A 22,751-nucleotide genomic window follows, 5' to 3' on the forward strand; every position below is an offset into this window, starting at 1 on the left:
GACCGGATGGCGGACCTTGATCTTCACGATCTCTGGCACTGTACACCCCCCCCGGGATAGGGAATATTCGTACTACTCCAATGCCCATAAAACGTACGCCAGGCTGGACCATCTCCTGGTCACGGGGCCTGTGTGCGCCTTAGCTACCACGACGGAGATAGGAGTTATCTCCCTGTCAGACCATGCGCCAGTATCTACCACAATCCACTTGCCACTGATATCATACCCCCCCAGGGTCTGGCGTCTCAGACACCTTATTGCATAAAAAAAGCGGTGGTGACACGCATCCAGGACGCTATCCGCGACTACCTCACAACACCGACACCTCCTTGGCGACTCAATGGGCGGCCATGAAGACTGTAATCAGGGAAGAATTTCTGTCCCTTTCCTCTGCCGAAAACAGGGATCGGCAATGCAAACGAGACGATCTCACCCAGCGGGTGCGCGAACTCGAACAAATGCATCAACGCACGGGAGCTCCCAGAATCTGGAAGCAACTTAAAGTGGCGAGGAAACTCCTAGCGGCCCTGGACATGGACAGGGCGGAGTATGCGGCACTGCGATTGTGGCACGCCTACTATACCGGAGGGGACAGGTGTGGCAGTCTCCTGGCGAATAGGCTTCGGGTTGCGCGCCAACGGCACTTGGTGAAAGAACTCTCTGGGCCCGACGGGGCCATGATCACAGAGGATGCCCGAATCGCGGACACCTTCCGCAGCGTCTATGAGGCTCTTTACACAGGTAGCCCTTTGGACGACCTAGCAGCAGCGGAATACCTAGACTCGGTCGCTCTCCACTCCCCGACTCCCTCACAGGCGGAATACCTAGATAGGGACATCCGCATTGAGGAAGTGATCTCCGCCATTGCCAAACTCAAACATGGGAAGGCTCCAGGGCCGGACGGTTACACGTCCCTCTTTTACAAAACATTTTGCACGACGCTGGCACCGATCCTCACTCGCCTTTTCAATTCCTTTTCAGCACCAGGCGCCATTCCACCTGACCTCCTGCGGGCATCCCTTACAGAAATCCCCAAGCCGGGAAAAGACAGAACCAAGTGCGGCTCCTATAGGCCGATATCACTCCTGAATGTGGATCTTCAGGTATATACCGGGATCCTGGCAACTCGATTGGCCCCCCCCACCTGCCGGGACTCATAGATCCAGACCAGGCGGGGTTTATTCTCGGACGACAAGACGGTGGATAACACCAAAAGAATCGTCCATCTCATAGAAAAAGCTTCCCGGATCCCTGTGGAGAGGTTGATGCTAGCGGTGGACGCTGAAAAGGCGTTTGAACGAGTACACTGGCCGTACCTAGAAAGGGTCCTAACGTAAGTCGGTATTGGGGGAAAATTTCGCTCACTCGTATTCGTTACAAATTCCCCACGGCAGTGGTGCGCGTGAATGGTTGCAGCTCGCAGAGCTTCTCCATCAAGAGGGGCATGAAACAGGGGTGCCCCCTGTCGCCCCTACTCTTTGCCTTATATATGGAGCCATTCGCCCAGAGGGTCCGCCAGACCCCAGCGGCAACGGGGGTGAAGTTTGGTGGTTTCACCCACACCATCAGTCTCTACGCAGATGATGTCATACTGTCGCTAGAGAATCCGCGAACGGCCCTCCCGGCCTGCATCGCGGAGATAGACACCTTCGCAAAGGTTGCGGGATTCAAAATGAACTTAGATAAATCCGTTGCACTGGATCTGTCCCTCGCTCCTGCCACCAGAACTCTCTTACAGGACCTCTTTCCCCTACAATGGTCGTCAGACCTCGTGCCGTACCTGGGGATCCAGCTGGCCCCTACTTTGCCGGCCATGGTGATGGCCAACTACGCCACACTCCAAGGGAAGATACAAGAGGAGTTGAGACGTTGGAGGCACGGCACACTTTCTTGGCTAGGTAGAATTGCAGCAGTCAAAATGACCGTCCTCCCCCAAATTCTCTATCTATTCAGAGCGCTACCACTACAGCCACCTGTGGGCTGGATTCAGCAAACGCAGGCAGACCTTTAGCGCTTTATCTGGCAAGGTCGGAAGGCCAGACTAAAGAGGACACTGTCCACTCTAGCTCCAGAGGCCGGGGAGCTGGGGATACCGGATCTGCGCAAATACTTCAGGCAGCACAGCTACGCTATCTAGTAGAATGGAGCAAGTGGGAGTCGGACAAACACTGGCTCTTCCAGGACCAGGCAGTGGCAGGGCGCCCACTCCAGGAAATACCCTTCCTACGCAAAGCCCATTGACCCGCTAACTTATACGCTTACTTTGTCACGAGAGTTCCCCTGAAGGTGTGGGACGCTACTAACACCATACACGAGCTCACCACCTTCCCCTCACCACTTACACCACTGGTCGATTTCACTCCGGGGCTAGACAAGGGAGCCTTTACACACTGGCGGCCCGCGGGGTGTCGTTTCCTCTACCATATATATGGTCCGGACGGCGTCATTCCCTTCCCACTCATTAAACAGGAATACACATTACCAGAGACGGAACGGCTGCGCTACATGCAGGTCCGCCACTGGGCACTGCACCCACAAGTGAGAAAGGCGGCTGACCGGAAACTCCTACCCTATGAACAGTGGCTTCTATCCCGCACTTCGGACGCCAAACTTATAACAGATCTTTACAGATTCTTGCAACCACCGTCCACACACCTCCATAACCCAGGCAGGGAACGCTGGCAACGGGAACTGGGTAGGCCGTAGAATGGGACCATATCTCGTACAGAGCTCGACACTCAGCATACCACACGGGGCTCACGGAAACACTAACTAAGGTATCTACATACTGGTATTATACCCCGGAACGGATACATGAGATGGACCGCAGCAAGACCAAAACCTGTTGGCGGGAATGTGGGCATGTAGGCACATTATCACACATCTTGTGGGACTGTCCGCTTTTACACTCTTACTGGAAGCAGGTGATAGATGACATTGACACCCATTTTAAGACAGAGCTGCCTCGCTTCCCCGCCTACATTCTACTGGGGCTCCCTAACTGATTGACATAGCAATCTGACGTCCCCTACGGGAGCGCAAGGGGTATCGCCCTGGGCTCTGCGGTGCAGAATATCCTTACACATTGGCGCACTACTACGGTCCCTTCACTTACGGGGTGGCCACATAGGCTGTGGCATGTGCTGGGGATGGAGAAGTTGTCACTTACCTTAGCTGGAGATATAGATCAGTTTGATGAACTTTGGCAGCCATTCCACTCCCTGTTGATCACTGAATTTAAGGAAATCACCTGCCCGAGATATCTTCGCCTATTACGCTCACTGCACCTGAAGGGGGGGATCCCTAAAAGGGCTCCGAATGGGATGTCCTTCCAGGGTGGTGGTGGGGAGAAACGAGGTAGGATAGGCCTGAGCACTGGACGGAGGGAGGGGGGGTGGGAGGGAGTTTCTTCCCTTATTGCAGCACTGCCTATACCGGTATGACTGTTGGCTGGATTACTTTTGGAATGTCATCAGGAGGGCTTCCGAGCCTCACGCGCGCTTCTAGCCATCGCAGGTCTGCATCTCATATGCAATGTATGTTCTGTTTCTTTGTGCTGCTTCAATAAAAACGATTTAACCTAAAAGCTTCCCACACTGTGCCTACGCTTAGAACTGAGCCCTTATTGCGGCTAAAAAATTCTGAGATCTCTTCCCCCAGCTCGGTCTGAAATACTGTGTCTAATAGCGCTTCGGAGATCAGCCTCCAACTGAAGGGGGAAGTGACTGAGCATGGGAGTTTTATTTGCAGTAGCACTGGTGCGTGGTCAGAGAACGTTCTAGCGATATGCGTTACTGACTGTATCCAAGGTGCCACCCCTCTGCTAAGCAGCCAGTAATCTAGACACGACCATGTAGCATGGGCTATCGTGTAATAGGTACCCTCCCTTTGTCCCAGGTGCCAATATCTCCACACATCTATCAAACCATGAGCGTTAAGGAGTTGTGACAGCGTCTCCTGTGTCAGTGTGTAATGATGCAGTTGAGGGTGTAATCTGTCTAGGGCTGGGCACAATGACGTGTTGAAGTCTCCCTGCCAAAGGATGTGAGTGGATCCTAGTTGTATGATTCGGCCCCATAGGGAAGTGTAGTAGTTAGGATCATCCACATTGGGCCCATAGCAGCAGACCAGTGTCAATGATTGCGCACCTAGTTGGCCCCATAATAAGCATTGTTTACCTGAGGTATCGACCTCCGAACCCCCAACACGAAGGGGGTACCTCAATTAAAATCACATGGCCTCGTGGGTACGAGTAAGAAGAGAATATCCGTATGGATGCACACCTACTGCCGAAGCAGGGGCTCCCATTAGGAGTTGTGTGCGTTTCTTGCTATGACGCAATATTTATATGACGGCTGTCTAGGTAAGATAGCAGTTGTCTGCACTTGCGGCGGTTTCCAAACCCTCTGACATTCCATGTTAGTAGATTGATTCTCTGGGGTTCAGCAGTTGACACCATGTGTATGTTTTGTACAGCAAATGTAGGATAGCATGTGAGGAGTTCGGGGTTGACACATACGCTTATGTGATAGTGTACGGAGTTGGTGATGTGCTGTGTAGAAACTAGGTAAGTACCATAATGAACATCCCCCCCACCTACCTCAGCACCTCAATCGTGCTGGGAACAACCCACCCACTCCGGTCCCAAATCAGCGAGGCTGAAGTATAAAACATGAAAACATATCTGGAATATGAGACAAGTAAACCCAATAACCAATAAAGGGGAATGCCCATATAGGGGGTTGCCAGAGCAGCATGGAACACAAACCCACTCCTCTCTCAATCGAAGGCCGAGTTAACAGGTGTTACGATGGGGGGGGTCAAAGCGGACTAAGAAGGTGAGGAAGGGGGGGGTCACCTGGCTAAACAATTAACATTACCAGCTGCCGTGCTGAAGCATGTGTCATTAGTAAGCATAGGTACGGGAAACGTATTCAACTGCTCGTGTAGTCACTGAACCGTAGTCCACTGTGTTTAATGCACGTTTGCTAGAAGACCTGACCTCCTCAACGCAATACATACGTGTACATTGTTCAATGTTTCTTGCGTGCCATATTCCTGTCAGGACGCCTCTGACTTCTTGCAGAGACTCACTTATTTACTCTCCTCATATAGGTCTTTCACAGTGCGTCGGTCCATTTGCGGGGAGGACGAACGCGGAGCTGACGCTCCTCCAGAAGAGCGACATTGGATTGTTTTGAGGAACTCCTCCACCTGGTGTGGATTCGTAAAGATGCTGTTTTCCCCCTATAGGTAACACGCAGGCATGCCAGGTAGAGTAGAGCATATTCAATCTGTGCCTTCTAGAGGTTTTTTTTTCACACCGAGGAATTTGCGTCTGGCTTCTTGTACTGCCACCGTAAAATCAGGGAAGATAGTGAACTCCACACCATCATACTGAAGATTCTTGTGTTCCATGGCCACCCTCAAAGCGGCATCGCGGTCCCGGTAGTTTAGTAGTCGTGCCACTATTGGTATAGGCGGTCATCCGGGAGGTGGCCTGGGGCCTAGTGAGCGGTGAGTCCACTCCACGATGAAGTGAGGAGAGAAGGGGTCTTCGTCACAGGCACCGCGGAGCAGCTTCTCCACATAGTCCTCCATGCGGCCCGTGTTGGTACTTTCCGGAATACCCATAATTCGTATGTTGTTTCTTCGGCTACGGGCTTCCAAGTCCTCATTTTTTGCTGCAATAACCTTCAGCAACTTGTCCATATGCGATACCTGTTGCTGCAGCTGTATGGCGGAGTCCTCATTATCTGATATGCAACGCTCCGCTTCTTTTAGCTGCCCATCATGTTTATCAACTTTCCGTACCAGAAAAATCCAGTCGCGTGTTCATGGTGTCCATCTTGCCGGACAAGTCCGACATGCTGTGCTGAAGGGCTAGTAGTAAGGATTTGACCTCGTCCTCCTGCCCTGGCGGTTGCGAGTGCGCCATGTCTCCCGCAACCTGGGGTGTATCTTCGGAAGTGGAGTGCTTGACTACTTTCTTGCCGTCGAAGACCAGCTTCGATTGTCTACCATCCAGCTTGCCCATGGCCTAGGAGCCACAGATTCTACTCCGGGATGTCATGTTACGGGGCTTCTGTCGTGCGGCCTATGATATCAGGAACACTGGACTGGCACCATTCAGTTAGGGCGTTGGTGATTGTCTTCGTCGGCTTGTCCATGTCGCAGGGTAGGTGTTAGCCCCATCTCCCACCCAGTTGCACAGCACTGCAGCATGATTACGTTTCCAGATTGGGGGGGGGGGGGGGGGGGGCAAATGTACCATTTACTCCCTCAAGCTGTGCGTGTGCCGTATTATAGTACAGTATGCATGAACTCCAGCGCCCAGCCGCAATAAAAGTCCAGGCCCTGGCCCACACGCATGGACAGGGGTTCAAATATCAGACTGTAGGCCTAAATTCCGCAGTGTCAGAGGTCATGCCAGTATTCAATGATTTTAAGTCTCTCTCGCTCCACAGCAGACCTCAATGCAGTATGCCCAAGCAGCAGCAAGCCTCCGCGCTTTGCTCCCAGTATAAACGGCCGTCGTGCAATAATGTCCACCGCGCCTCCGCCGTCATCAGTTTCACGCCACAGAGTGCGATAAAGGACTTATAGCGCCAGCTCGGTCCGCGCGTCTTGCACCCAGACTAGACACGCACACCCACCAGCAAGCAGACTTCTGTGGTGCAGCGGGGCGGCAAATCAGCGGGGCTCAGTGTCTATGTCCGCCTCAGTGCGGGTCGGGCGGCCTTGCACGCACATGGGGATCCTCGGCTCTCGAGTGGCAGCCGGCCCCAAGCAGCGCCCCAGACCAGCGAACTCCACCTTCCGCAGCTCACTTCTCAGATCACCACTTCACGCAGCTGTCTGCAGCAAGGAACGGCACCGGAGGCAGCGCAGCGTTGAGGAGGCTTCAATTTCTGCTGAAATCCCGAGATTCTCGGCAAAGGTAGCAGATAAGTGAAATATATTAAGCCAGGTAGCCGGAGCCTCACAGGCGTGCGGCCATACTGGTCGTGCGCCACCTAGCGTGCTCCCCCCCCGTATCTTCAGAAAACTAATTTTAATTGATCTCCTGCATCACTTGTTCTAGTGAAAATCTCAGCAAGATGCACTCCAGTGTTTCTGGATGGTACTAATCGGGTCTAGTTTTTGGTTATTACTTTGGGGGGAAAAAATCCAACAACATATAAAACAGGACAGCAAAGTAAAACAAAGAATGCAAAAAAGGGAGATTAGTACTGCCTCTTTATAAAAGCTAAGACCTCCAAACACAAACATCGTAAACAAAAAGAATATTAACAACCAATTCAAATATCATTGTGTAAGCAAAGTAAATACTTCAAGGAGGGCACACTGGCTCTAGTTTGACAAAATAGATGTGGGGTCCAACATCTCCCAAAGCCTAATGGGAACCCAAATGGGCCAATGCAAGCATCTTGAAATTACATATCCTTGATGGACAGCAGGTCCAAGTAATGGCAAACCAGAAAGCCAAAGGAGGCAATCTAAAGCCCACTCTCTCATGTCTTTTTGCATTTCTTTTTTAAACTGATGCGATATCGCCATTTAGAAGTGAAAGCCATCAATGGTCATATTTAAAAAGTCCCCGGAAGCTTGTTTCCTTTCCAGTAAAGAATTGGCTTGGTTAGTTTGGTCTGCCCTGTTCCCATGATGCACTGGGCCAGGGTCAGACTAATTTGCATATAGCCAGGTTCTGAGCTGGGATGGTGCAGTGAGCTAAAAAACGGTGATGGATCAAGCCCTGATCTTTTGACTGGGTATGAGTGTTCTGTTTAATTCAGATGCTCTGTCCATCACCACCCCCCTTTATGAATCATATTTAAAAAGTCAGCAATCTAGATCATATTGACCATATTAGTATTCTGCTAGGGCTTCAAAGTAACAGTTAATCTAAATTAATAAATAATTAGCATGGATACAGTACACAAAAACTGAACTCTCTAGCCAATAAAACTATGTGTGACAAAAGGGGCACCAGTATAACCAAGATGAACACGTTCATCAGGATACACTGCTAACCAAGAATGTATCACCAGCAACTCGAGGTAAGATGAAGCTTCAGGAAGGACATGCAGGTTAGTCAGTGTACACTGCCAGAGGAGATGGTGAGGGTGACTCTGAATTAATTGTAGATGATGCTAAAAGACAGCTCATGAACAAGTCAGTGTACACAACCTTTAATTAAATCACTAGGATTCACAAGAATGTATGTCACAGGTGGAAGCAGGTGTAAATATGGTGATAATAAGGATGATGAACATGTATCCAGGTTACCTTGATTCCACGACACTGCTCCTACAGTTGGATATTGCTATGTCCATTTAACTGCGACTGCCACAACAGCAGATTGAGGAACGATTACTCAGTAACAAAGCAGAACATTCAAACAATTACAATAAATCCTAATCAGAACCGCAATACGCCAGAGTTCAATCACTGGTTTTCCCACAGCTCAAACTCCATCTAGCTTCCGCTCCCAACTAGATTGGATTTATATTAAGTATATAGCTCAAACTGTCACCTCTAAAAAGAGGTATACTGGAAACAAAGCCAGAAAACATTCTAATGTAAGAGATACTACAGCATAAGAACACCGCTTATAATTTAGGGGAAGGGGGTATAGCCAGGCTTTTAGCTCTCTTCTGGATTAGAGAAGATTTGTCTCGGAAGTGACCAGGCAGTGATCGCCGCAGCAACTGAAGGAGAGACTGGTCCGCAGAGCCAAATGAGGGGAGGATGGTAAAAGTGAATGTTGTCATTGAACAAGCACACTTTCATATAGGTCACCCCTCTTTCCCGATCTCTCGAACAATATGCTTCACTGACCTCAAATCCACATGGAGCAAGCTTATTGCTAGAGATTCGACATGGAGAGTGGTGAAAACGGGAGCACTGCAGGCCCGACAGGAGTTCCCCAGGTCCCTCATACTAACTTAATATATCGACACAGGGACTTTGGTCTGCACGCAGAGGGCTATCAAGGAGGTATTCCAAGCCCATGTATAGTGAACATTTATACCCCCTTCTGAGCGGCTACAAGAATTTCTAGAGAACACCTACCTCCAGAGTCTTGACCCAAAAGCTAGGGAAACCCAAGATGATCCACTCTCTAGAGAGGAGATCCTTACCACTATCAGACACCTCAAAACTGCGAAATCTCCGGGTAGCAACGGCTTGCCCCCGGAGTTCTATCATATATGCTGACATTGTTGCAGACAAACTCCTGGCAGTTTTTTAAAGAAGCTCCGCGCATCTGTAGCCTACTGGCAACAATGCAGGAGACATCGACTGTAATGGTACTATAGACCGGTAGAGACCCAATGGCACCTTAGGCCAATATGTCTACTTAAAATCGATGTTAAACTTCTTAGCAGTTTGCTTGAAGGTCGCCTACTTCCTCACTTAATGGGCTTCAGTCATATGGGCTTTATCCCACAACGTAATACCCTTCAGAATATACAACTGTTAGCCCAGAATATCACGCCCCACAGCTCCAGGATGATGCCTACGCCCTGACAAGTTTAAACATTGAGCAAGCATTTGACTGCCTAAATTGGGCATACCTATGGCATGTGCTGCCTAAAATGAGCCTCGCCCCAAGATTTGTCACACTAATTAGTCTCCTTTATTCTGACCCATGCGCCAGGGTGCATTCCAGTGGAGTGGTCTCTGGGTGATTAAGTAGGGGTACTAGACATGGGTGCCCTCTCCTGTGTTAAGCTTGCCACACTAAAGAGGACATGGGGCAGGGAGGTCTTGAAGTTCCACATCTCTAACTCTAGTACATGGTGGCAAACCTGCAGCATGTGGCTCATTGGCTTGAACCGGAGGACAACTGGGAAATACAGCTCCTATGGGGCACCTATGATGGTGTTCCTTACAGGTCCTGCTAAAGAGAGGTTTGTGGGTCCACTCCCCTATATTGTTTGACTAGTGAGCAGTGCCAGTGTGGGGGGTGGGGGGGTGTAGTGGATCCAACGTGTGGTTCAGGACGCACCTTACGTCCCAGAAAAGGCATTGTGGATGATGCACCCCTCCCTACGACATACCGACTCCATGTCAGTGCAGACATGGAAGGACGGGGTTGTGATACTACGGAGAACCTTTACCCTGGAGGTAAGTTTATTGAAGAGGAGATGAGGCCACAGAATCCTTTTCATTCATTACAGGGCAATACCGCCGATATGTCAAAATATTGACCACGGCTCGCGAGCTGTGACTGACCTTTCCCGATGCACCACTCTGCTCCAACACCCTGGTGACACTACTAGATATGGCTCAAGGCAGTAGACTGATCTCCCACATTTACAGGTAGCTGCGTGATGATCTACTGATGTTGACACTCCACACGCAGGGCAAATGGGAGGAAATATAGGGTGGGGGGACCTTCAACCGCTGGGGAATGGGTAATGGTGCACAAGGGAGTGAGTAGTCCGCTCCAATGCTGGCTTCAAGCTGTTGCAATATAAAGCTTTGCATGTTCTCTACGCTACTCAACGAGCCAGCTGCACACGCTGTGGGGCCCAGACAGCAGATTTTATACATACATATGGTATCATCTTGTACTTCTGTCTCCTTGCTGGCGGAAGACACTGCAAAATACGAATAGAGCTTCAGGATGGGCGATACCCATTTGAGATCCATCAGGTGCTGGGCTTGATTCCCTCTTCCACAAAGACAAATTGAGCAGGAAACATGTCCTCCTATGCCTGGTGTTGGCGAAGAGGCGCATCGCAATTTAGCGGCTTAGCACAATGCCACCCACTATGCAGAATGGCTAACTGATGGGTCTGAATGGGCAGCTGCAGAAGAAGTGCAAATAACACATGTTCGTAGAGATGGTAAACTAGAGGACCACTTGTGAGCCTGGTCTGCAATGTTATCTGATTTAAAGGAACCACTGGTGGCAGCCGATCCTGGGGTTGGGATGCCCGTGACATGATCCTTGTGCCCATACATCATTGGGGGTGAGAGCGGAGGATACCCAGACTTATGAATGGGTGCACCACAGACTGCTAGGGACTATTTACCCGGAACGGTGGTGTAATGCAGGGGGAAAATATGCACGCAAGCGGGCAGTGTTTGGTTACTGGTTTACAGGATCCGGCAATACATTGCAGACTGTTTTCCAAAAGAACAGTTTTTTCTTTTTCTGGGCTATGCTATGAAGTCTACTTCAATATGTAAATTCTGCCAATAGGTTTTCTTCTGTCCAAATCTGTTAGGTCTCTTAACAGATATACAACAAAGACATTATTCACAGTATATCACCACATGTCCCCAGAGCCAGGCCTCCGACATGCCAATGAAAATGCGCACGGTGTCATCTTTATTTTGTACAACTTTGCTGTACTTAGCCAATGAGGATTAAGTACAGGTGACAGCCCTAATAGTATCAGAGTAGGAGGCAGGGCTGAGCATAAATTTGGGTGGAACTTGCAGAATTACATTACATTTTTTCTTGACGCGAAAATTCTCCCACAAGTTCAAAATAGTCTATGTTCACCCACTTTTTAATAAATAAAAGTTTGTTCAATATATTTCAGTATCAAGGGGTATGCCTAGTACTTTTTGGCACATTATTTACCTCAAAAAATGAAAGATGAGCAAGGGTAGCATAATATAGGCAATTATTTTCCCTTTAAACTAAGGTACGGGTGACTGCATCACCCCTGTTCCTCATTCTTCAGGATTAAACTGGAAGCCTTTAAGGAGCTGACGGACAAATGCTGATTCTGTTAAGATAGCATGGTGTCCTGATGGCATAGGTTAACAGGGGCCTCGAGTTTCAATAGCATGTATTTTATCATGCATTTTTAGTGTCATAAAACACACGAAGAGTACCTGAAAGACCTAGCTGTATGCAGGATGCCACAACTAAAAAGGTTTGCGCTGTTGGTGAATTAGTGTTACCATTCCAAAATATGCTTCTTGTGGTTAAACCAGGTCAAGAAGCAGTGACCTGGAGGTAATTACTCGGACAGCCAGTAGCGGCAAAGCCCAGGCTGAGTATTGGATGATAAAAACTGTTAAGTGACAGAAACTAGGTTATTAAATTACTACTCAGATGATTCAATATAAATAGGCATTTAAATTCTCGCTGTACCAAAGCTCCGGTGTAGGTAAAGTGGACATTCAACAGGTAATGGTATCGTAATAGGAAATTCAATGTCTTGTTCTCAAACTATTGCATCTTTTACAAACATGATCTTCGCTCCATGACAGCCCCAGCTTTCACCACATTCATGCTGAAATATTTCAGCATGGAGCGGTTAGTTCAATTGCTTCAGTAATTGTCAGAGGACTAACTCATGACTTTGAACCATACTTCAAACGTTTAAGTTTAATATATTGCCCATTGTGTAGATCACACATATTTATGAAACCTCAGAAGATCTTGTTGGTCCATTCTCAATCATATTAAGTTTCACAGCAAGTTTCAGTTTATTTTATTTGCATAGTTAATTAAAACCGTTGCAATACAAAAACAGTTTCAATTTAAAACCCAAATATACATATAAAAGAATTCCCAATTTATACATCTTATATTTATAATTCTTTAAATCTATGTTGTAATCAAACTAGTGTAAAACAAGTTTCCCAACCAAATTATTTTTTAATTTGCATATATCGTTTGATGGTTCTAGTCCATACTTCCCTTCACTACATATGTCGGAAATCAGTAAAAGTGCAAAGAGGTGCTATGAACTTCAATAAAGTGCTTTAGTGCCAAGACAAAGTAAATTGTGAGAGCATCCACTACAAATCATCGTATTAGGCTTTCACTTGTTCCAGACAACTAAAATAGTTAGTAGCTATTATGCTAGCATTTCCTTTCCGCATAGCCTCAGGGCCTTTACTAGACGGTAGTTCGGTTGGGAGTCGTTAGGTGCAACATACTTAGTGAGTCCATTCTTCCCATCAATACTTATGCCAGAGTTCAGAGAAGTGCTTTGGATTTGTATAACGTGCATTAGTGGCAAGAATAGAGTAAGTGGTGGGGAGGAATCACTTCGAACCTCGGTATTGGACTTACGGCTTGTTCTAGACGACTGAAGATGATTAGTGACCACTGTGCTGGCCTTTTCTTTTCGCATGACCTCAGGAACTTTACTAAACAGCAGTTCAGTTGTGGATCGTCTGGTGCAAAGCATGCCAGGACTGCTAGTTTCCTGGTGCATACCCTTCGCTGATTGAAGTGGCATTTTAGAAACTGTTCTCGTTTGAGTTCTTTCCATAGACATAGCAGGTGCAGCAGTCTTCTGGCGCTGAGCCGAATAAGCGGCATGTAATGCCCGCTTTTTCCTTTTGCCAAGGAGGAAGGTGCTGTATACAGGGTAGCAAACCAAGCCTGTACTTCAAAAAATAGATTTTTGTGGTTTAGCATACCCCAGATTAAAGTAATTTTGAGTGGCAGGCACCGTAAAGGTATTCAAAGTCATCTATTCATGCGCTATTTTCGAGAGAGATGCATTACCCTCTACCTAAGAGATGTTTGTCCGTCTTCCAGACCAGCTTTTTAAACGCGGTGGTAGTTGTAGGTGTTTCCCAGAGCTGATTCAGCCCTATATTATGCAGGCTGCTTTTCAGATATTTGGCAGTGGGTGAGGCAATTCCATAGATATTCGTTTAAAGTTCCTGGAGTGACTTTCCGCACTTCGTCCCAGGTGATAATAAATGCCCCTTGTCTTGCAAAAGATGGTTTCTGTATGCCAAACTCTAGCCTGATTTGCACAGACGAGGTGTATTTGGGCAGACCAAAGATGACCATATAAGCAGCTTTTACTGTAGTATCAAGTATTTTTGGCATCTCTTCCTTTCTCCGCTTCGCAGCCATAGGTAATTGTTGGCAGAATTTTTGCGCGGGCAACCTGTACAAAGGGCAACTAAGTCTCTTGGAATATAGTCTCCCCAGTGTCCTGGCAGAGTGTGGGAAGCCACACCGAAGCCTACTTCAACCGTGGTCTGCCATGGGTGTCAACATCCAGCAAGCAAGATAGCACACATATCATATTGACCTTTCGAGTGCATCAATACAGACTGTGAATCCACAAATTTCTGTAGACAGTTTTGTTTTTCTGTACGCATATGATCCACTTACATATATAAAAATGATGCACAAAAGCACACATGCAGTCTTGTTGAAAGGCCATAGTTCAGGGTCCCCGTAAAAAAGGTAGCCATCCACCCATTACAACCCCCCTTATTGCCACTCCCTTTTGTCAGATTAATTTAATACTTCTTCCAATTGCATTATTCTCTGCATTCTGCCTATTTTCCTGCCTATTGTAACCTTCACAGCTACCATGGAAATGTGTAGGAACACCCTATACAGCATTTAAATAAAAATTGCACACAATTGGTACGAAGTACTATATAAATACACATTCACCGCTTTTTATGCTCCAAGGGCAAATATATTAAGCTACTCAATTCCTCTTTCAATTCACCCTCTACTCTTCCCTGTTATCTCACAGTCCTTCCTCACCTCTCAGACTCCTCTTCTTTGTGGCCCTTCCTCCAATAGCCTACTTTCCTCAACTTTATTTCTTCTCTTTCCAGAAAGTAGCTACAGGCAGTATAGCGTTACTCCAGGTCAGACTGAGGGCTTCATTCCTTTAAATCATGTTTAGCTCTCTAGTCAGATTAATGATTGTTGTGGCAGGGATTAGAATGCATGTGCAAAGGGTCTCACAGGCAGAAATCTTAATGGAGCAGTCTCCCATCTAATGGTAAAATTCATTCAAGCCTCATTTTGCTAACAAACCTTTCAAGAGAAAGCCTACCAACTGGATAGGGGACAATGTAACCGAGTCATACATCAGGGCACTACTACTTTTGGATAATGTTTGGTATTGGTGGGTAACAAACAAAAATCAAATTTTGTTGAAGAGCTGTTTTCCATCACCAGAGCATTTTTGCCAAAATGTACGCTCAAACAAGCCCAGTTGCAATTCTCAAGAAGCAGTACGATTCTAAGTGAAATGTGTACACACTAGATAAGCTAGGCTTTGCTTACAAAATTGTACAGTCAGAAGGGAGAAGACCAATCCCACAAATACCTGGAGCAATTTGTCCTAGCCTGCAGGGAGGAGGCTGCCAGTGTGAACTAGAGAGTGAAAGATCATAAAAAGCTAGAAGACTCTGGTCTATAAATTGCTTGCAACTTTGCCTGTGGCATGATAATCACTTTGCCCAGCTGGCAAATTATTCAAATAAGGAGACGAGGTGCCAGAAAGCGATGGTTCCAAGAGTTTCGGCAGGATTGACAGTGGCATACGTTGGTCCATTTTATCTCAGCTCCTTTATCTTCACTTACTACAAAGCACAGCAGTAACAATGACAAACTTATGTTTGGCATACACATCCAATAGCTAACATTTAGGGCAAAACAGATGTAAGCGGTGTGATGACACTGGATAGGCACAGGCCCTCTATACGACAATTTTTCTTCCCCAGAATAAAGCCTTAACAAATTAGGATGGATGCTTTCACAAGCCTAAAACCCAAAAGTACACTTTCTTTTTGGAGAAGGCTCTTGAATGTTTCAGGTCATTCACTGGACCATAGTACTACCCAAGAATAACTTTAGGTTGGCAGAAAGGATTGTGGCTTACAGACCAAGCTTGAAATTCTAAAGACCTGTACTGTTGGAATTAAATGGGGCTGCAGAGCAAGGGGGCTGCTTTATCAGTTCCCTGGGATAGTTACTGTTACTCTCTGCTTTTTTCCAGTCAAATCTTTTTTTAGTTTTAAAAACATGGCAAAAAAAGAACGATTAACTTACCAGAGAGAACATTCTTTATTGTAAATAATGTATCGAATCACATACTGCTCATCTTTATCCCAGGCAATTGACTTGATCCAAAGATTTTCCCCAGTACTACCAATGCATGCGGATGCCCGTTTCATTTATCCTTTGCACTCCGCATCTCCAGGCACAGAACATTGCACAAACTGCATGTGAGAATGTAGAAGTCCCTAAATTAAGACCTTTTTAGGTGGCAAGGAGGTCACTTCACAAGAACACAGAGGTGGCAGGACAGTAAGGAATCTACGAGATAAGAGCATCAGCCAGGAGGAGAAAAAACAATTACGTTCTTCTGATGAATACTTCTAACCTCAGATTTACCACCTTTAGAATAGATACAATTGCAGTACTTCAAAAAAGGTGGATGATTGGATAGTGGAATCAAACAAAAACTTTCTGAACACAGCAGGCAAAGGGACCTTTCCACCAGACCCGACTAGCATGGCAGTAATATTGCATGAACATATGTACTTTCTCCCACATTGCAACCTAGCAGAAGTCTAGGACGGGCACCCCCCTCGCCAATGCAGTTGTAGCAGCCCTGGTCCTCATTGAATACCCCTGAGATTTTCCAGCGGGCTAGTTATTGGCCAGTGTGTATTAGATTTTGACAGTACTCTTTTACAGCTCTTAACCTTTCTTTATCCTTATAAACATGAAAAAGAGCTCATCTACCAAATAGTCTCTCGTGAAGCAGATGTAAAAACTCAACACCCTTTTGGATCAAGGCATTGGGTCCCTCTTCCTCCATAGCAAGGGGAGGTGAGACAAAGAAAACTGGCAGTGCAATTAATTGGCCAACGTGGAAGGCTGCACCAACTTTGGGAAGAAAGGTCACACGAGTCTTAAACACCAACTTGTCCGGAAAGAAGATGGTGTATGGCGAGTGGCTGACAACTTCTGTAGATAACTTACATGGCATGCCGGTGTGATGGCAATAAGAGTCTTCAGCGTCAGGAACTCTTAAGAGAAGCGGAGCAGAGACACAAATGGTGTGTACATAAGAAATGTCAGGACCAGTGTCAGGTCCCACTGAGGCATCTCAAAAAGTTGAAGGGTGGAGATGGCTTACTTATGAGTCAAGCCTTTAATGAAAAACATCACAGTGACATTAAGAAGAACAAATGGTTTGGTAAGCTCTGAGAGAGGCCAAGAGGGGATAAATGCAACCCTTCACATAGCCTTTCACAGTACCAACACGACCCAGTCAGCCTACATAGAGACCAGCATAAGAACATCTGAGAGTCTGGTCTGTAAGGGTGGAGGTATTTCAGGCATCACACAGGTGATAAAGTCCATGTGTGCTGGGAGAAGTTTATCAACAACTTTGGACCGCAAGGCACACTTGGTAGCTCAGATGCAAGAGCCCCCTCCTGTGTTTTGAGACAGAAGGTCCTCCCAAACTGGTAGCCTGACCGAAGCACAATGCTCAGTAGTTTTAGGTACCACATACTCCTAGTCGAGTCCAGGGTGACTTAAGACGCCTTGCGCCCAGTTTGAACTGAAACAGGTCTTTGTTCAATTATAGCTAGAATATGCAAATGCCTTTTAGGAAACACCAACATGCAAAATTGCTCACACATCACGTTCAACTGTGGTGAATAGTTCGAGCCTGGGAAAACAACTGTCAATTTTAGGAATTAATGATAAGAGAGAGTTCCAAACTGTGTGGTTTGATTTGCCTGTTCACACTTCTCCACTGCTAGAAAGGCTATCGTAGGTGCCATGTTCTTGAAATAAGCAACTTAATTCAGCACCACACTCCCAGAGATACCTGGCTCAGGCACCACTACTCAGAAACCAAGCTGTTGCCCACCTGTGCACACATAGCCACTTCTCCTGCAGTCTGAACCATAAATCAATGCATATGAACAAGCACACCTCTCTTTAAGCAACTGAACACATCCAGAATTATCAAACCACCAAGCAATCAGTTACACGTAAAATACTATGAGCCAAAGCAACAGATTAAGTCACGTTACTCGGTGTTGTCTAAAAACAACTCTTGGAACCGGGCCGAATCTGCATACAACTTTGACACAGTTCTCCTAAAAATAAAAAACACAACAAAGGAAGAAGGATCCCAGTGGTCTACCAAGCAAAACGCCAATTTCTACAACGGAGGACCTAGCCACATCATCCAGACCGTTCGAAATGCCTTGAATTTTGCAACAATGAAAAGCATAGAGTAGTGTTGCAACTTTAAAACAATTTGGGATCGCAATAACACCGAGCTAAATACATGTTTAGCTTCCAAATAATGCAGCCGAGAATAGCAGTCATTCAGTCTTTATTTCGATATACATATCATAAAAGACAACATATTAAAAAAAACTTAAACATTACAAATCTCATATCAATAACAGAGTAGCTCTAGAAAAGGATTTGATTGTCAAGTTAGTCCATCCAATACACAATAGTTTATCTTAAAAGCTCAGTAAAAAACGTAACTATTAAAACATAAGAAGAATCCAGGGCCAAAATACATTAAGCATCACAGAGTAGATGTTTTGTTTTACAATAAATATATACAAAACATTTTAAAAACAAAATCCTAGTTCTGGCTTAACTTGCGCGCACGAGTTACCCACATCCAGTGTAAAAAATTTCCAACAGCAATAACTATAGGTTATGAGCAATTTGTTTTTAGAATCCTTAATGTCTCAGAAACTGTGATAATGCCCATCTGCAAACAAATAGGCTTCAACCACGTATGCCTACGATGCTTGTACTCTGGGCAAATAAACAGAATATGTGCTATACTTTCCGGCTGAGATGGACAAAATGGACAGCTTGAGTTGGTATTAACATGCCATTTGCAGATGAAGGAATTGACAGAAAGCGGCCGCACCCTAAATTGGTGGTACCGCTTCCTGTCTCCGGGGAGCGTGATAAAATCCCAGTATCCCTCATAAGCAATTTCATGTTTAAGCTCCAGGAAGTCTCTTGAGAGCGAAGGACTGGTGCAGTTCCTAAACCTTCTCAAAGAGACAACTGTCCAATATAACTCTACAAAAACCTTTCTAGACGGAAAAGAATTAGCAATAGGTTTCTCCCACAAAGAACTCAAGCCCATGGCAGTATAGACAGCCCTTGCCTCTCTCATCCAAGGGATTCTGCGGGCGCTGTCAGCATCTCTAACTTCGAGGAATGCCCGAGCATACTGGGAGAGCTCTGGGGTAACCCACTGTCTCCTCCAGTATGCCACGGGTCTAAAACGTGCTACATCCTCTATTCTCTGGCAACCCAAATCATAAGAGAGGGGCAGTAATGGCGTCGATGATGAAAGGCCTGTTATTCCCCTCACAAACTTGTTTTGGGAGCTCGTTAGTAATACTAAGTGCTAAACCCCCACAACTCTGCCCCATAAAGAACTGACACGCTAATGTTAGTGCCATAAATTTTGAGCGCTGGGGTGATAGGTTTTGTAGCGGAGGGGCAAAGCTCCTTAGTTAGGGCACCAGCTAGTTGTGCGTGTTTGGTAACCAGCTGGTTAATATGGGGCTTCCAGTCTAATTTGGAGCACAGAGTTATGCCAAGGTAAGAAAAGACTTGGGTCTGCTCTAACATAGCACCATTCATGACCACCCTCCCTCTTACAAGCTTGTGAAGCACCATAAACTTAGTCTTGCACACATTAATGGTAAGGCCAAAATCCTTGCAGAATACCTCGAAACGCACTATGGCCTTCTGAAGGCCTTGCTGGGTTTTAGAAATTAACAAGGTGTCATCTCCAAACATTAGCAGAGGGGTCAGTTTGCCATCCAGCTTAGGGGCATCAGTGGGATGATTCTTAAAATACTGAATCACCCTGTTAATGTACAGCGAGTAGAGTGTTGGTGCTGATACACACCCTTGGCGTACCCCCCTGGAAATGGGAAACCTGTCTGTTACTTTTCCTTGCTGACCCCAACGAACTTGCGCAAAGTTAGCGCCGTGAAGTTTGATTAAAAAAGCCAGTACATCAAGTAGCATACCCTGTCCTGCAAAGACACTCCACATCTTGGCACGCGGCACTACATCAAAAGCAGACTTAAGGTTGACAAATGCCGCAAAAAGTGAGCCTCCACTGAGTATTACCACCCGCCAGTAAATTAAAACAAATCTAAAAACTTGATCTATAGTGCTCGTATGAGAGCGGAACCCTGCCTGGAGAGGAGATAAAATATCCTCCTCCTCAATCCAGCCTTGGATTCTAGTCAAAACGAGCCTAGCTATCACCTTCTGGATGCAATCTATTAAACTTATCGGCCTATAATTTCCTGAATCGAAGCGATCCCCTTTCTTAAAGATCGGGATGATCTCAGCTCCCTTCCAGGTGTCTGGTATGGGAGAGCCTTTGGCGATAGCGTTGGCAAGGGACTGAATATATGACACCCACACTCCCCTCATGTAAGAACAAATCGGCTGGTACCAAGTCCAACCCGGGCGCTCTACCCTTCGGGATGGTATTGTGTTCTTTCAACCTCAATTTTACTGAAGTTTAGAGGTATAATATCTTTGGGGAAATTCAGGGGGTCTGGGTTCAACTCAATATCAAGAGCCGGAAGGGCGAACTGGGTCGTGAAGTGCGAAACCCAGAGATCTGGTGAAACGGGATTGAGGGGTTGTCCCCTAGGATGCCCCTTACCCCATTTAACCAGATCCCAAAATATACCCATGTTCCTATCTCGACTAGCATGATACAGCTCCCTCCAGTGCTCTTCATCCCAAACCTGTTTAGCGTCCTGTTGCGCTTTCTTGTACACCATCCGTGCATTTTTAATACCGTCCCTATTTTTCGATCTTATAGCCTTTGCAAGCATCCCTACATGATTTCCCATACCAGGTTTCCTCCCTATTTCTAGGCCTCTTCTTCAAGTTTGGTACATTAGTAGTAAAAAAAGCCCGGAGTTTGTTAAAAAAAATGGTATGGATATGAATAACTTTAGACACCATATCCTCCTGTGTGGTGCATTTCTGGAGATCTGCTGTCGCCTCTACTGCCAGCTCTCTCATTTCTGCTAAGTGATCCTCTCTCAGGAGACAATTTGAACATTTTAATCTCCTTTTATCATTGGTGAGGAAGGTATCGTTCCCTTCTAGGCGGGCTTCTCAGGGATCACATACGGCCAACTGGAAGGAGAATACAAGCGGCTCGTGATCGCTTTCCACTCTTTCCAGTACGGCCATGTCCTTAATAGAAGACCAACTTCCTTTATTAAGGAGGATGTAGTCTATACGGCTCCTACGCAGTCCGTTGTTAAAAGTGGGGGCTCCCTGTTTATCAGATTCCATTCTTCAGTTCACTGCCTTTAACCCCTGTTTGAGGCATAAAACTTTAGCTGGAGTGCAGCCTCTGACCACTTCTTAATTGGGGGTAGGGACAGTTGTGGGATGTTCCAAGAGCGGTCTTCCTCCAGAGTGAGGTCTATGTCATTACTAACTAGTGGTTCAAAATAGCAATTAAAATCTCCAGCTACTACGATGTTCCCCTTTCCATTATAAAAATCAAGATATGATTCTAACAAAGCAATGGTGTCCGAGGCTTTACGCCCCGGCTTACCCCTAGCATAAATGTTAAAAATAAAGAGGTCCTTAAACTCTGGACTTAGGATTTGAATTATTAGGATGTCGCTACTCTCGGAGTCCAGCTGTTTGACTTTATAGCTATCATCCTGTGTCACCTAATTGTTAAGCCCCCCATTGATCGACCCCGCAAACTCGGGGTAGCGGGCTTAAAAAAGTTTAGATAACCTGGTCTATACTCCGGTTCGGTTGACCATCTTTCCTGGAATAATATAAAGTGTGAGTACGGATGGGTGAATAGCAGTCACCCATCCGTACTCACACACATCAAAGTTGGACAACCCCATCGAAAGTTTGTAAACATTCCGAAGACACGGACTCTCAAAGCCTACTCTCTTTTAAGAGCAAAGGGAATAACCCACAACAGACTATCAAAACATCTATAACAATTTAATGCACATATCATACAGAAAGCAAACAGCTTAATACCTCCATGTATGCTCAAGACAACTTGCATGTCGCATACAAATAATCTGCATTTCTCCAAGGAGAGTGGTCGATAGTTAAGGGACACCTTAAAGCTAGTATATCGGCAACAAGGCAGTTTTCATCATGGCCTAAAGCTTTCAGATTCTGACAAGTCTGGCAACTAGGTGCGGGTGTAGGGGCCCTCTTGAAAGGGAAGCTAGGAATCTTTTGTATAATGTTAGAATGGTAAATTACACAGATGAATTATGGCTAGAGACGGATAAAGTCACGGGGGTGGAAATGCAAACAAATCCGCAGATGTAGGGGTTATCGGAGGGGGGGCGAACTCACTCACTCGTTTAAACTACATTACGACGAAATGTTGTTGAAAAGCTGCATGTTGGTTAAGAAGACATGGTTTTTACATAACGAGTTGTTATGAAAACCAGCAAAGACTGCTTTACTGCTCACTAACTTTGGGTCTCTCTTTACATTTCTCACTGTCCACACATAGCCGTGCACCTGAAAACAGCAGAAGGATGGTGGGGGTCTAGCAGACTCCACCCCTTAAAATAAGCTGTGACATTTCAGGTTTCGTTGCCTAGGTAGATTATGTGGAGCATTATGCCCCTTACACAGTTTCTATACTATCTACAACGCACGAATGCCCCTGAAATCGCTCGCACTGTCCACCATCGCATTTCCCAGGATAGCAACAAATAGTGAACTCTAATAACCCACTCCCTGCACACTCCTGGTCTCCAAACCCCCAAAGTCTGGCAAAAACAATATTACAATTAGCGCTCCTTACAGTCTTTTCGGCACGAAACATATATACTCCTTACATTACCCCCCCCCCCCCCCCGAGTCACCACCGAAAACATAGCACCCACGTTCACAGTGGCTTCCTAGCTCCCACCCTCTTTCGGCTGTATTTCACCTCCGGATC

The 22,751-nt window shown here is 46.3% G+C and overlaps 1 protein-coding gene across 1 annotated transcript in view; it reads right to left on the reverse strand.

The window, feature by feature from the left end:
* The window catches only part of PPP4C (protein phosphatase 4 catalytic subunit), a 182,665-nt gene that overhangs the window by 159,651 nt on the left and 263 nt on the right, over positions 1 to 22,751 (reverse strand). The gene's annotated exons all lie outside the window — the stretch shown is intronic.

The sequence above is a fragment of the Lissotriton helveticus genome, chromosome 7 (assembly GCF_964261635.1).
Source record: "Lissotriton helveticus chromosome 7, aLisHel1.1, whole genome shotgun sequence".
Taxonomy (NCBI): Eukaryota; Metazoa; Chordata; class Amphibia; order Caudata; family Salamandridae; genus Lissotriton; species Lissotriton helveticus.